General features: G+C 49.8%; 1 protein-coding gene across 2 annotated transcripts in view; it reads left to right on the plus strand.

The window, feature by feature from the left end:
* Positions 1–16,135, plus strand: part of CLCN5 (Cl-/H+ antiporter 5) — a 295,750-nt gene that overhangs the window by 69,718 nt on the left and 209,897 nt on the right. For both annotated transcript variants that reach the window (XM_086942017.1, XM_086942018.1), the window contains one exon: positions 11,144–11,213. The gene's annotated coding sequence lies outside the window, so the exon portion shown is untranslated. The remainder of the gene's footprint in view (positions 1–11,143; positions 11,214–16,135) is intronic.

Raw genomic sequence — 16,135 nt, forward strand, 5'->3', positions numbered from 1 at the left:
CTTCATGCATGCCAGGTCACATGCTTTAAACCACAGCCATATTACGTAGGCCATGCATCTTAGAAAGGATTTCTAGTTACACTTTTTTTGGTCATTCCCTTTAGAGAACACACCTCAACTTTCACGAAAGTTACAGCACATTAACAATGAGAGCTGCATTAGTGAGTGTAGGACCCATGATCTTCAAATTGCACACAGTTCTCTACAACATGCACATTAACCCACTTAGCTATGACACCGCTCAGAAAAAAATGCCTTGATAGGGGAGGGTGACACAGAAATTGAGCTGCAGGTGTGCTTCGTGCAAATTATGATGCGATATGTTTGGGGAGCACACTCAACACACACAACTCTACTCCACACTCCGCGCTCGTGCTAAAACCCGAATCTCGAGGGAGTTGTGTGTCTGTGACATTGCAACTTGGTAGCTTTTCCATCTTCCTTCCTTGTGTGCAGATATTTTCGGTGTGACGATTACGATGCAAATACACTCGTTCGAGAGATTGGAGCTGTCACTAGGGCGCTGGAGTCACAGCTGAGTTTGGAATGAAAGAGGCGGATGCGTGCACTCCGCATTCAAAGACCCTTGGACGCCTTAATGGCACATGGAATACTTTACAGCCTTCTAATGGCAGGCGGCGGTTATTGACTGGGAAGAACAAACAGAAAGCACCAGAAACGAGGTGGAAATGCAAGACACATGGCAAGCTGGAGGGAAAACGTGCGGTATCGGCCTCTGCTTTTAAGGGATCTGAGATTTAATGAAAGGTTGGTGCATTTCAAAGGCATGGTGTTTGACGTCTGTGCCCCTTCACATGCGCGGGAAAGGCGGGAAGACATAGCCCTACTTTGCTTTCTCTGCCCTGCTCTCTACAGAGAAATCTCCCGAATAGCCCCTGCATTCTGTTGGATAGAGATGCTGATTTATCAATTGTTAAGGTAAGTGGAAAATAGAAATGGAACTGTCCCCGGAATGGGTAATCAGCATGCATGAAAGTCTACAATCACTAAATAAAACGCCTGTCTCTAATTTCTTTATACCTCAAAGAAACAAGTTAAACAGGTTTTAAAAGGAGACACGGCCTCCGGCCGTGAAACTGAAAGTACGGCCGGCCGGCCGTGAATAATTAGGTGGTGACAAATGCGCTGGGAGGGCTGCCTTTGATGTGGTAATGCGAGGCAGGCAGGCAGGCGGCTGGTGGCATTGTGCACGCTTTTTAGGGCTTGCGCTTGCGCAATGACCTAAAAAGCACATGCACTCAAAGGAATCGCCAGTGGTGTTTAAACACTGGATAAGCCCCTATAGAGCTTCCAGCTGTGCACATGCGCACAGCAGGCGAGCCCTAAAAAGGAAGCCTGAATTGCACAAGGAGCTGCACTAAAAAGGAAGTTAAAAAGTGGTAGAATAGACATGCGAATTAGGGCAGCACAACCCTTTATTGATAGTGGGAGTTGGTTCCAGCGATCTAATTGGGAGCCAACCCTTTTTAATAATGGTATATAATTTAATGGGTAGAGGTCTTCCAGCTTTTCTGTTATATAAATTCCTAAGTATCTCTTGGGAAGGGTATTATATATTTGCCTGAATTCTGTTAGTAAAGTGTCTACAGTGCAATTACATAAAATGATTTCCGTTTTATTCGTATTTATCTTGTAACCTCCTAATTTTTGGAAATCTGAGAAGATTTTGAAAGAGTGAGAGATGTTCAAGCAAGTCAAGGGTCCATGATAGCGCTAAGACGCGGTGAACATCTGACTGAGGAGGCAAGCTAGTCTCTAGGAGGTTAAGCGCGGAGTCTGCCCTGCAGGAGCCCATGTACATTATTGCAGTAGGCTCTCATGCAAGTCTATGCTTAAGACCTGCACTGAGCTGCTGACAGGCAAACACGGGTGACACTAATCACCACGGAGGGTGGTGGAGGGGGTGCCTGGGAGTGTCACTAGTAGTTGGCCTCATCCTGGAGAAAACCCCACGTCTCGTCCTTCCTTAAGAGGCCGACATGCCAGCGGCACGGGTCAGCCTGCGCCTAGGGCACGGCCAGAAACTGCTGGCAAATCGAGGGAAGGGGCTTCAGCGGGTGTCTCCGTGTGACCTGTGGCCTGGTTAACAGTCACCCACTTCTAGGCTGAGCAGCAATCCTTTTTGTGTAGTCACGCGCTATGTTAGCAGAAGGGAAGTCATGAACAGGGCTGTGTTAATGACCGGCAACTGGCTGTGTGTCTCAGGGGGCGTGCTGTCAAGCCCCTCCATCTAATGACTAGGGAGGTCCGGCACAAGTGAGGGGGCAGCTGGGACTGACCAGGGGTGCCTCACAGGGGCAGTGATAAGGGCTCAGAGGTGGGAGGCGCTCACTGTACCCAAACAACGGGTTTCTTTGCATATCAAACTGGAGGGCAGGGTTGAGATGTTCTCTGCCTGTTGGGAGCCCTGGTCAGTGCTTCTAAAACACTGCAGCCTGGGCAGAAATATAGAGAAAAACAGAAAGAACGAAGATGAGGGATGTAGGGAGGTTGGAGGTGAGGTGAAGGAAGGGACACGAAGGCAGCAAGGACGAGGGGAAGAAAGGAATGTGCAGAAGATAAGGATGCAACAAGGAGGAGCGTTAACAACTGAAGAGGCTGAAGGTGGGAGGGTGGGGGAGATACTCTCCCCTGCAACAGTGGCTGCCTGACTGGGTGGGTGGGGGAGAGCTGCACTCCTCGTGCCCCCTGCACCTCCGCTCTCCGTGCCTGCTTCACAGCTGTGGTGAATGTTCTTATCTGCTTGTTAAATAAACAAGCAGATAAGATAACTTCACGACAAGCCGCAAATCAGGCCATGGTGTCTTGAGGGGCTGTCCGAAAAACACAGGGTGGTACCCAGAAACACTCCTTTCCATTGGGAAGCCAGCGTTTATCATAAACGCTGACGCTACCCAATGGAAAAGGGGGTGGGGCTTACAGTACCCTGGTTAGAACAATATCTCTCGCAGAGGCGTGGCAGCAGCTTTGCTGCTCCGCCCACGCTTCTACGAGACCTAAAAATAAACTGGTAGTTTTCTGTTGTCAAAAAGCCAATGTTCACTGTAAAGTTTCTTTTCCTTGATTATCGAAAATAAGTCCGTATGAACCAAGTCAGTATGAACTGTGGTCTTACTAAAACAGTCTCTTGTAGCACTGCTCACCGGACACCCTGTAAGGCGGAAGGGAGGACTAGGAGGCTCAATGGGCAGGGAGCCTTATTTGCCGATGCGCGACAACTCAGGGAATCACTGTCCTCATGTTAAACATGCCTCTGCTGCGCAGGTGAGCTTTGATGGAAAGATTTCCCCCTCTGTATGCCGGCTGGAGTGCACGCTGGTCATCAACTGACTGGGGCGTAGCACCACTCGTTCCTCCCGCTGCTCCCTCTCCCCATGTCTGCTTCGATCCCCAAACCGGAGCCAGTTACCTAGAGTGTGTGGGGAAAGGAGGCCATCACTTCGTCGTCGCTCCGGGCGGTGCAGCTCCTCTGTGGGACGGCCCACCCTGCTTCGGTCACAGCGTTACGCACTTGGCCAATCCCAGCGCGGCTACGTCGGCCGGGCCTCCAGTTGCCGGGCAACTCTCTCTTGCTGGGCCAATCCCAACATGGCCTAGAGATGACGTCGTGGGGGTTTTAGGCCGGCGGCGGTGACCACAACCATGCCACAATGGATGTATGTTAGTACAATGCAATCATTTTGATCGCTGTACTTTACAACGTGGTTTTCACAACACAAGTCGGTACTTGCGTTGGAGGGCGCTGGATAGTGGATTATTTTAATTTTCTATTCCAACTCCAGCCCACGTAACAGTAGGGAAGGTGTTGGAATAGAAAATGAAACTATTCCTTAAACGAACGCCATCCAGCGCAAGTCGTAGTGATGACTTGCGTTGTGATGGCTGCGTCGTAAAGGCCCCGCGGTGTTAACACTGCGTTGTTAAGGATGTTTCCTGCCACAATACCACAGGCAAGACTTCGGCTGGCGAGAACAAGGTGCCGGCCCTCCAAACTTCACGCTGGCACAATAATTACCGTGCACGTCAGGAAGGCGGCACAGCGGATTCACAAGGCCACAGCCCAGGCACAGGGACACTCACCCAGTGCTAGCAGGATAGTTTTCTTCTGGGAACTTTTAAAACCCTGTGTTTCATAAGCATGAGGCCAGCTCTTCTTGGGCCCTTGGAGACTCTTGGGACACCGCACACAGCAAGTATTTTTTCTCCAAAGAGGGGGGGGGACACAGAACACAGCCAAGTCCTTCAGCCTCACCCTCCACAAAATCAGCAACTGCAGGCCAACCCCAGAACACACAGCAAGGGCAGTACTTCTCTCTTCTCAGACTCCTCTTGACTGTAGAAGTCTTGGGTAAACGTTTGTGTTCCTGAGTTTTAACAGGAGGCCAGCTCTTCTCAGGCCCTTGGAGGGTCTTATTCCTGGACACAGCACACAGCCAAGTCCTTCCTTCAAGCAGGTGGCGGAACACACCACACAGCAAAGTTTGGGGATAACCCTGCAAAAAGGGCCATTTCCAACAGTCCTCTTCCATAGACTTCATACCATCTGGTATGTTTGTCCTTCCCTTGGAGCATGGACGCATTACTGCCCTTCCAGTGCTCGCTTTTTCAGGTGCTACATTTTTAGGTCTGGTCTAGGCAGTGCGCCTGCGCTTCTCTAGGAGATGACCTTTAGAAATTGGTCAGCTCTTTTCAAGCACTCGTACTTGTGCAGGCATCCACCTTGCGGGAGTGGGCAGCTGCGCACCCGCTAATTGAAAACAGATGGCCTGCACTCCGCTCCTCGCTCCCTCAAGGTGGAGCACAAGCACGAGTGCTTGAAAAGCTTGAATTAGCGTGGTTGCTTTCACCACCCTAATTCGAAACAAATGGCACCCTGTGTGCGATTGCTAATTAGCGCGTTCGCCATGCTGCCGTGCTCGGGGTGCCGGGAGCAGTGTGTGACCAGCGCTTGTGTTAGCATACTGTATGTCCTTCTCAGCCACTCTCCACAAGTGTTTCTTTTTTTTTTTTAGCTGTTTCGTTCCTATTTGTTCTGCAGCCGATGCACTGGCCCTCGTCAATAACAGTGTGTGTTAAGTTTCATTTTAGCATAGAGTTGTGCCGCCTGTAGTAGTAACAACAAACTGTAGGTCGGCCCCAGAACACACAGCAAGGGCAGTGTTCCTTTCCAGTCTCTTCAGCTGATCTTCTTTGGCAGGGATTCCTCTTGTTGGCAAAAGTAGTCTAATTTAACTGGGGTTTCAGCACAGCTACTTATACCCCAAAAGTCTTTGTTCTTACATGTGTGAGGGGTCCAGGATCCAGTCCAAACTAGTTCTAGGTGCCCTCTGCCAGGGCATGTCTTCTTTGTGAGGGGAGGCCAAGGCCATGGGACACACCGCGGGAGGTGGAGCCAGGCACAGCCCTGTTCAAACCCAGGTACAACTCCTCCCACCACTCAAAGTGCAGATAGGTCTATTCAGCCTAGTGATGACTCACCCTCCCTCCTGGGGCCACCCCTCAGCCCCTCACACTCACAAACCAGACAGCCAATACACAAACAGGCAGAGGCACACGGAAATGTTGAACAAGAAAATAGCCACTTTCTAAAAGTGCTATTTTCAAACGCTGAATTTAAAAACCATCCTCCCTAAAAGATGCGTTATTAAATTCGGAGCTCGGGGATACCAGATTTTAATTCTCTATCTTGCTTCTATGGGAAGATATGCAGGTAAACATTATACTCAGCATTCCCCATTCTAGACTATGGGCAAGATAGCCTTGCAATGGTGAAAAACGAAAATGGCTGTATTTCACTACCTGGACATGTTACCCACACTAGTACATGACCTGCCTTACACTTTACGCTGCACCCTGCCCAGGTACCTTGGGCCTACCATAGGGGTGTCTAATCTGCAAGAAAAGGGAAGGGTCAGGCCTTGCAAGTGTGTACACTGGTCAGGACAACATTGCAGTTCAGATTGCACAGTGGCAGGCCTGAGACACCATTTTAGGGCTACTCAGGTGGGTGCCACACTCAGTGCACTTTACTAGGGACCTACTAGTAAAACCAATATGCCAATCATGGATAACCAATCACAATAACAATTTACAGGGAGAGCAAATGCCCTTTAGCACTGATCAGCAGTGGTAAAGTGCCCAGAGTCTTCTAGCCAACAACCACAGGTCGGGAAAAACAAGGGAGGAAGAAGCAAAAAAAAGTGTGGGGATAACCCTGCAAAAAGGGCCATTTCCAACAGCCCTCTTCCATAGACTTCCTATCACCTCGTATGTTTGTCCTTTCCTTGGAGCACGGACGCATTACTGCCCTTCCAGTGCTCGCTTTTTCAGGTGCTACATTTTTAGGTCTCACTTAGGCAGTGCGCATGCGTTGCTCTAGGAGATGACCTTTAGAAATTGGTCAGCTCTTTTCAAGCACTCGTGCTTAGGCAGGCATCCACCTTGCGGGAGTGAGCAGCGGCGCGCGCTAATTGAAAACAGATGGCCTGCACGCCGCTGCTTGCTCCCGCAAGGTGGAGCACAAGCACGAGTGCTTGAAAAGCTTGAATTAGCGTGGTTGCTTTCACCACGCTAATTCGAAGCAAATGGCACCCTGCGTGCGATTGCTAATTAGCCCGTTCGCCATGCTGCCGTGCTCAGGGGTGCTGGGAGCAGTGTGTGACCAGCGCTTGTGTTAGCGTACTGTATGTCCCTCTCAGCCACTCTCCACACGTGTTCTTTTCTTGCTGTTTCGTTCCTATTTGTTCTGCAGCCGATGCACTGGCCCTCGTCAATAACAGATTGTGTTAAGTTTCATTTTAGCATAGAGTTGTGCCGCCTTTTGTCTGGTTTGCCTCGTGTGCCCCAGAAGCACCTTTTTGCCGTCTCTTCCTTGGCTGCTTTGAGAATGGTTAGATGCCCTGGTGTAGTTTTAGTTGATGGCTGATTTTTCTTGGCAGTGAGGGCTAGGATTCCTGGCTCTGCTCGGACCACGGTGAACCGCTCCTGTTCAGGAGCTGGACATGCCTCTCCTCTCCTGAGCCACGCTGCGCCCCTCAGTCATTGGTTGCCAGCAGCATAGGACACCGGGGCTGCCTGGCCGGTTCACTGCGCATCTACTCTCCGCCAACTGTGGAGCTTGCATCTCCACCTCCTCTGGAGCCGCCTGCAGTGTCACCTCACAGTGCCTCAATTCCTGCAGTGTCACCTCACAGCACCTGTTAGAAACGGGACCCTGGCCAGCCAAGACTCGCGTCGAGGTCAGTCAGGGATCGCCATTTCTAAAGTCAGGGCAGGGGAATCACACACCAAGGCAACCCCCACTCACCCTCTAGGTAGCGTGGCGCGAGCAGTCTAGGCTAAACTTGGAGGCGGTATGAGTTAAGTATTTGCGCACGCACCCCAGCAACAACACCCAAGGCCCACCACAAAGAAAGACTCCACACAAGGATATATATCAAAAATAGCCTTTGTATTATAATAAACAAAACACATTAGATAACACACGCAAACTGTACAGTGTGCCAGAGGCACGGGCAGAATTTACAAGGGGAATTATGTACAGGACAGGGCCACATGGACCACTGTCAGGGGTAGGCACTTGTTAGATAATAATACTGGTAGATATACACTTATGTCGTAAACATAGAATGAGTAGCACCAAAATTATAAATGCAACACACATCCAGTAATCACTGGAACAATAAGGACCTCGTACGCAACCCTAACACACTGTAGGAAATCACGCAGGTAACTAGGACCTAAGGAAGGAATACCAACACCTAAGCAATTCACTCTTAGCAAAGGGAAGGAAACCTAAACATAAAATGAACCATCAACATTCACTATGCAGGTCACATTTAGCATAATGGATCAACATAAACAATCCTCTCTGCAGGTCACGTTTAGCAAAAGGGGATAACCATAAGAATACCTAATCAGGTTACTTTTAGAAAAGGTACAGGTTGGAACACATGCGCAAGAATTATATCAACAATAAATTACAATGCGCGGGGTGCATAAAGCACAACACTCAAAAAAGGGGTCCCTCAGGCCAACTGGCCTCGAAAGGGGCGGAATGCCCTGAGTCTCAGTGTCAGGGGGTCTGTGCAGGCAGCACAGACACAAAGCCTAAACGTGGCAACTGTCCACTAAGTGCTGGACAGTTGTAAATATGACTGAACAACGTTGGAGCCAGGAGGGCTCAAGAACAAAGTGGGCAAGGAGCCTCTCAGGGGCTCACCAAGCAAATGAACAATGTAGAGCTCAGCGCTCTAAAAATAAGGAATTGCCCCAGAGCCTCTCTCAGGGCTCTCAATCACTGTGTGGGCTGGAGCCTCGCTGGGCTCGTCAAACAAAAGTGGCACCGTAGAGCTTCTGTGCCCTACAACGATGAAAATGCCTCCTGGAGCCTCGTGGGCTCAAAGAACAAAGAATGGCCCCTCTTGTTGGAGTCCCTCGTGGACTCGGGAAGCCTGTGCTCGTTGGAGCGGACCGCTGCCTTTCGGGGCCGTTCGGGACACAAGAAGGAATGGCCAATGCCCCACGAGCCTCTGGGCTCGAACACAACGAGGACCTCGCTCGGTCCGCACACGGAGGGGGAGGGGCGGCACCGACAACGTGCCCCGACGCCCTCCTCCCTCCCTTCACTCACCGGCTGTCTCTGGGCTGGAGGTGTCTCCTCGGCGGCCGCAGCGCGGGGCTCCTCTCCTCACTCGGGAGCCTCGCGAACACGGGAGCAGGCTTCTCGGTCTCCCGCCTGGCCTCGTCACGACGTCCTCCCGCCTGACTTCCGCCGGGGCCGCCAATGGCAGCGCGGCCCTGGGGGTCAGGGGCGGGACTTCCGGGTCGCGGAAGGCAGCGGCCCGACAACAGCTTTCGGTGCTCCTGGGCTGCGGCGGTGATTCCTTGGAAATGCCGGGTGGGCACCGGCTCGTAATTAAATAAATACCACGGGGCAATGCCGGGTGGCACCGGCCTTCAAATATGGCAATAATCCGAGGTGGGCACTCGAAAGTCAACAAACGGCAAATCCCCACGGGCAGATGCCGGGTGGCACCGGCTGTGCAACGAGCGCTCCCCAGCGCTCAGGGACAAAGCACAGCGCTCTCAAGCGCCAAGGGAAGCGCGTTCAGCGCTCCAAGGAAAATAAAGCGCGCCTAAGCTACAAATCAAAATCAGGGTGTCTCCAGGCACAGGAAAGCTCCAACAGAGTTTGGAGGCAGGCAGAGGGGCAAGGCAGGGCCAGAGCCAGCACACTGGGTCTCCAAGCAGGGAGACAGCCAAGTGGCGGTCCTCTTGGCCCCTGCAGCAGCCCCCTCTGGCAAGATCCTAGAACAGAACCAAGAACAGGACAAATTGTATGGGGACACAGCCCCTTCTTATACAGACAAACCCTTTGTCTCAAGGGTGCAGGGTGGGGGAAAACCAGTCGCAGCTGGTTCTGAAGTACTCTGTTTACCCCAACCACCCTCTCTATTCACTGGCAGGGCTAGGGCCATCAGTCGCACTACAGGGGGTGGAGCCAGCATTGTCTGGGGAAAGTCCAGGCCCATCAGGGACCAAGTGCACTCCTCCCAAGCCATCAAGCATGCTGATCTCACACTCACCACCGGGCAGACCCATCCAGCCTTCCTGGAGCCAGGCTCACCAGCCAGCTCCAGCCAATCACACTGCAGGCATATTTTCCAGCAATATGCCAAGTCCCAGAAATGGCATTTCTACACATGCCACATTCACGCAACATACGTCATTGAAAAGCATCCATTCCCACGAACACGCACATACCAAATTCGAGCATGCACTCCCCACACATCAGGAATTACTAGGGACACAGTCATTCCCCATGCATCCCTATGGGAGAGCAGGCCAGCCTAACTACATGCACGCACTTTACTCTGGGACACAGAGAAAAAGTGCGCACAGACCAGAAAATCATCCACGCATATCACAGATTAAAAGCAAAAAGATTAGGGGTGAACCTGCCATAAGGGCCAAGTCCAACAGCACCTTTACTCTCCACCCGTAGCATCTCCTCACAGCGCCTATCCTCCTCATCCAATGCCTTCTGTGGGGTCTCCTCTCCATCTCTGCAGGACCACTCCACCTCATGTTGACGTCTCCTCACACCTGCTCTCCCCCAGGATGCCGATGCTCTCCCCCTGGCCGGCGCTCTGTTCCTCCCCTGCCCGCTACTCCCCTGCTCAGAGTCAGACAGCCAGAAAGTGAAGAAGTCCCTGCGGCAGAGAGTCGCTGGGAACGCCGACCGGGTGAGTCCATTCACGAGCCAGGTGGGGAAACTGAGGAGCTTACCCCCACACATGGAGCCCTCCCTCCAGCCCTTACAGTATCGGGCAGTGTAAGTCGCAATGCATTTACTATAGGCTTACAGTCAAACTTTGCTTCCAATCCATCACTTACACTTTTCATATTTGGGAGTTAAGAAGACTCTTACTCAGCTGTTGCGTAGGCTAGAGAAGCAACCCCCCCCCCCCCCCCCCCCCTCCCCGGCCACAGTGATAGGGCTGTCGGTAGCAGCATTTGTTGGTATTTGCCTGCAACTAAGTGCAAAGAAAAACAAGCATTGGCTTAGCCAATAGGTCTTGCCTTTGGTACCTTTTTTATATGTGTTTAGCCATGCAACAGTTGGTATTGTTGCACCAAGGATATTGTACTGCATAACTAAATACTAATAAGGTTCCAAAGGCGAGACCCATTGGCTATGCCAATGCTTGTTCTTTTTGTTTAAGCACTCTACAAAAGTAAGTGTTTCTCAGCTGCTCAGTCCTGTACTTCTGCCCCTCCATGTTCTCACCCCAGCCCCACCTTCCCTCCCTCTGTGTACTTGCCCAGCCCCCGGTTCCCCTTGTGCTTTTGATGGTTCCCCCTCCCTGCCTATGGAAGTGTGTCCTAATACAGGCGCGCCGCGCGGCACACAGTGCTGTGTTCTAGTTTCACTCCATCGCACTCAATAAGTAAGCTGGTTATTCCTTATGAAGTAAACGGATGTAGAGTTTCTGTGTCATGTGATGTCTGTTCTTGTGGCCGCCGGCCAGCCCCGTGTTGCTGCAACAAAACACGGAAAGTCTTCTGCAGCCCGGAGCGATTAAGTATTTGTAACGAGACCTTTATCTCTCCTTTCCAGAGTGAACAGGACTGCGCAGAGATGCTGGCGTTCGTGGGAGCGCGGAGCCTGCGGTGACCGAGCACAGAGAGTAAGTGATTCTCCTGCTGTGTTTACAAGTAGCCTGGGAAGGGTACAGCGTCCTGCCCCCACCCCCCCTACAAACTCCAGACACAATAGCCAGCTTGAAGTCGTGTAAGAGACTGATTGGTAAGAGCCCTGGGCCCTGAAGTCTGCTGTGATATTTCCTGCTCAGGGTAAAAGTAACGCCCCCCACTGGTGTCTCGCAGTTTCTTCTGTATTGTTCATTATAATTGAATACGCAGGCTAGCGTGGTAGGAGTTCAGCTTTTCACAAGCCTTGATTGGCTTTTGTTCTAAGAATAACTTCATACAGCTTGCAGTTCTGCCGTTTCTAAGCACTGTAAATCACACTGCTGCTCTAGCTCTCCATTTGCCGAACTCTGAAGGGAGGGGGGCTGAGCTGGCCTTTCCAGGATTTTATTTTGTGGCCTGCAGGTCCACGCATGTTTCAGGGATGGCTGTTCAGTGTCATTAGGTTCACATCACTCCCACCCTGATGGAACTCCAAGCGCCCCTTTCCTGCTCGCTCCTATGCAAAGCCATCACGACCAGCACCATCCCTGAGCCTACAAAGAAGCTCGGCAGCTCTGCGGGCTCCCAGCATACCATGGGCCAGGTCATCACCAGACTGCAGTATAAAAAGAGTAAAAAAGAAAAACCAAGGCAGCAGGCCTTATCCATCCACGCTTCCATTATCTGGAACAACATCCCGGTATTCATCAGGAACTCCCCACGGCTTCTCCCTCCGATTTAGGAAAGAGTTGAAGGTTCGTCTCTTTTAAGAACACTACATCACAATGCACTACCCACCTACAACTCAGCCTCCTTTTTGTTTATGAATTGACTTTAAAAGAATCTTTTTTGGAGGACAAAAATACAATTTCTAAACGCCGGCATGGGTGGACGGTCATTTCCTCTTACAAACTATTAAAACCGCAAGCATACTTACTATCGCCTTTCAGTCGGTATCTAAAGAAGAGCTACACAGACTACCGGATGGGCTTGCACGAGGCAACAGATCTTCCGCCGTTCCAGGAACATTCTAACCAATCACCGCAGTGAAGACTGTGTGGCTACCACAAGGAATCGCTAATCCATCTTCTATGTGTATGCTCAGCAGTCATGACCTTGAGGAAACAGTATTTGAAACACCTCTTTAATGAACTGAATATACGTACGTGTAGGCGAACGGTCATACGCTGCCTGGACGGTTCCTCCATAATTCTGGCCTGCCAGGCAGTAAAATACCTGGCAGAGGTAAGAAAACTTTTACAGGAAGTAGACCAGGAGGAGAACAGAGAGCCGTGACTGACCGGGCATGGGTCCAGTTGGGCCAGATGCGTAATAAATGGACTGGAAGAATAACATTTTAATGAACTCATTAGTAAGCATGACAATGGAAGTTGAATTTAATGTTACTCACTGTATTCATAACATTTTATGTGCTGGGAACACACACTTTTAAGCACTGGTATTTTAACTATGTTGTCTAGTTTTACACTACATGTAACGACATTTTATTGCATTTTCTGGGACATTTGTAACAATTTTAAGAAATACTACAATAAAATTTATTGAATTGACTTTATGCTGCCTTTCCCATGTACAGCACTCCGCTACGTCATGGCTAGGTGTGTGTGCTATAGAAATGCCATCTACACACTACTCCTTGAGCTGCCCTTCTTGCATAGGTCTTTAATGTTTCTTTTGACTTTCGCTTTGAGCATTTACTGCACATTAAACTCCCATTTAGCCCTCCAAAAGGCGTAACTTTTTTATTCATCTTTTTTAAGGCATTTTATAGCCAGTTAAGAGCCTGGCTAAAAAAATAATGTGCTTGTTTTCCATGATGGAAAGGACTCCTGCCAGTCATATGAATTTAAGATATCCGTTCTAACATGAGAAACGTGACTAGCTCGAACACTGATTATTGCTCATCAATGCACATCAGTGGATTTACCAAGAGCGCTTCTATACACTTATGAGCATGTCCACTTCCCCACCTAGATGTCTCCTACCCACCAGCTGGCCCTCTATAATGCTAACCAGCTTTTCTTTACCTTTCATAGTTGATGGTACAGGACCACATCAGTTTCAAACCGCCCTGCCAGGTTAATTCAGCATCCTCCTTCCCTGGATTAACTACTTGTACATCGCCCCAAAATGATAATCCATCTCCCCGTTTCATGGGGCCTGCATATTTGGGCATAGGTACGCATGCATTCTTGGACGAACATGTGCATTCTTAGGATTTTAATAACTGTCAGACCTGGCATCCTTGGTGTGGATGTCCCCTAACTTTTTACCTTCATAACTCGTGTTTGCTGATTTTGTTTTTAATAACTTTAGAACTCTGCATTCTTAACCACTGCTAACCAGTGCTACAGTTCGTGTGCTCTCTCCTTAAAATTGGCGTATAATCAATTGGCCTAGTCCATAATAGTAATTCCATAGTAAAGTTGTACTACCTGTGCCCAGGGCCTGTAAATTAAATGCTACTTGTGGGCCTGCAGCACTGATTGTACCACCCACTTAAGAAGCCCATTAACCTCATGCGCGCTAGCGGAATTCCGCTCGCGCGCTGAGAATTCGAAAATCGCACTTTGCGTGACGAGCTGGGCTCGGCATCAGCGTGCGAGCGGGCTACGCGATGACGAGCCCAGCTCGTCATCAGCTCCGAAGGGGTTAAATATCTCAGGCCTTCCATTTCTGAATGTGAGTGCAGTTTTAAACTGCCATTTAGACCTGGCAAATGAACATTTGGCCAGGCCCTAACCTTCCTTTTTTTATTTATAGGTTACCCCTAGGGTAGGCTATGAACAGCCCAGAGGGCAGTGTGCAGTGTATTTAAAAAGTAGGACATGTACTTTTGAGTTTTACGTGTCCTGGTATTGAACCACTCCTACATTTAGTTTTTCACTATTGCAAGGCCCACCACTCCCATTTAATAACATTGGAGTTCCTTGGCACGCTTAATATGCTGTAACTTCCAGTTGGGAACAGGTTGAGTTTGGGGTCTAAAAAATTGTAATTAAAAACCCTCTTTAATGGTAACGTCAGATTTTTTTTTATCACAATTTAGAAAATCCCGCTATTGGAAAAGTGGTATTTTCTTGTCCTAACCATTCAGCACCTGAAGCCTGGTCCTGAGTCACATGATTAGGTATAGCCGGCAGTTCGTCTTGGTGTATTGCTCCCAGATATTTAGACAAAGGGAAGACTGTTAGCAGGATGCTCCTCTCTGAGTTAACGATGGGGAGGAGCTGTCACCTACCACACTTACACATCACAAATGCTCTGCCTGTGCACTCTGACAAAGGCATTACCATTATTCTTTTGTGACCCTAGACAAGCTCTGGCCAGGACAGGGAGGAAGTGGATACCGGACACCTCAGGGGGTGAAAACCACTAGATTCTTCCTACACTTTAAAGTGGGCACCAGGTATAAATGTTGTACCCTTAGACCCAACACTTCAGTACACTTCTGGACCTGTCGACACCTCCAGGAAAAGGACTGCTGTGCTGCTAAAAATACTGCCACTCTGCTGGACTGCTGCCCAGCTGTGCGGATCTGTTCGCTCTAGCCTGTGTGAGAAGGACTGGGCCCGCATCTCTGAATCCAGGACCCCATAGTGACTCCAAGGGCAAGCTGGATGGCCCTCTGGTCAGTAAACTCGGGGACATAGCAGGCTTCCAGCAACCTTGAACCCAGCACCTAGACTCTTCCATCCGTGTGTCCTGCTCTCCCAAGTGGTGCCATCCCAGTCCTGAACCCTTGGAAGGTGGTCTTTCAAGTCATCCCAGTGCTGAACCTTTGGAAGGTGGTCTTTCAAGCCATTTGTAGATCCAGCTGAACCAACACCTCCCTGGGTTGGTGCATCTCCAGGCAGAATTGGTGTATCACCTCGACGCTCCACCCTCTGAACTGAACTCTGTGCTACGTGGACTTGCCAGATGCAAGGATTCTGCATCGCCTACAACAGCCCATCGGAACCGCCACAGTGCGATGCGTCTCCACGCAAGGACATGTCCTCGCCTAACACAGCCATCTGAACCACCACTACGTGACACATTTCCACGAAAAGACATTGAGTTGCCCAACGCAGCTCCCTGGAACGGCAGTTCCATAGCATATCTTCACTAATGGATATCGCCTCGCCCTTCGCAGTTCCACAGGACCGCCACTGTGTGATGCATCTCCTCGCCCAAACCTCTCCTCGCCTCTGCTGTGCAACGCATCCTTGACACAGGACTCCACATTTATTACAGTAACAATCCAACACAAATGACTGATCACTTACTGTCGAAATCCTTAAGTTCCTATAAATGTGCAGAGATCAAAAACTTCATGGTTTTGTAGCAAAATTGAGAAAAAGGAAAAGCAAATAATGTAAAATAGCACTGATTTGCAATTGTAGCTTCCTGTAGAGAGAAGACATTGCTGAAGAAAACAGTCAATCTGGGATCCTACAACAGTGAGCAGATACTAGTGAAGGAATATTGCAGTGGCTGTATCTTTATGCACAATCGAGACATATCTAGTGACTTTCACTGCTGCTGTTGGATTGAGATGGAACTACAGGGGAAAGAAGTCAGAACTCTGCTGCCTTCTGGCTACGTTTGCGCTATAGTAATATCCTATACATACATACATGGGATCCTGAAGAACTTATGGAGATTTATTTTGTTAAGGGCACACCACTGGACCCTCTAGCACGGAGAAGCTACATCTGTGGAAGAGTGCACTGGTGGAGCCCACTACCTCTGAAAAGACACATCTGGAGGCAGTGAACACTGCTGGCTTAATAAGTCACTAAGAAGCTATGTCTGCTAGAGGAGACACTAAAGGGGGCGTCTGGTATTGAGGAGCTTTTTCTGGAGTTAGGGCACACTGCATGAGTGCTCTAGCATTGAGAAGCTATGTCTGAAG

Source organism: Lissotriton vulgaris, chromosome 10 (genome assembly GCF_964263255.1).
Source record: "Lissotriton vulgaris chromosome 10, aLisVul1.2, whole genome shotgun sequence".
Classification (NCBI taxonomy): domain Eukaryota; kingdom Metazoa; phylum Chordata; class Amphibia; order Caudata; family Salamandridae; genus Lissotriton; species Lissotriton vulgaris.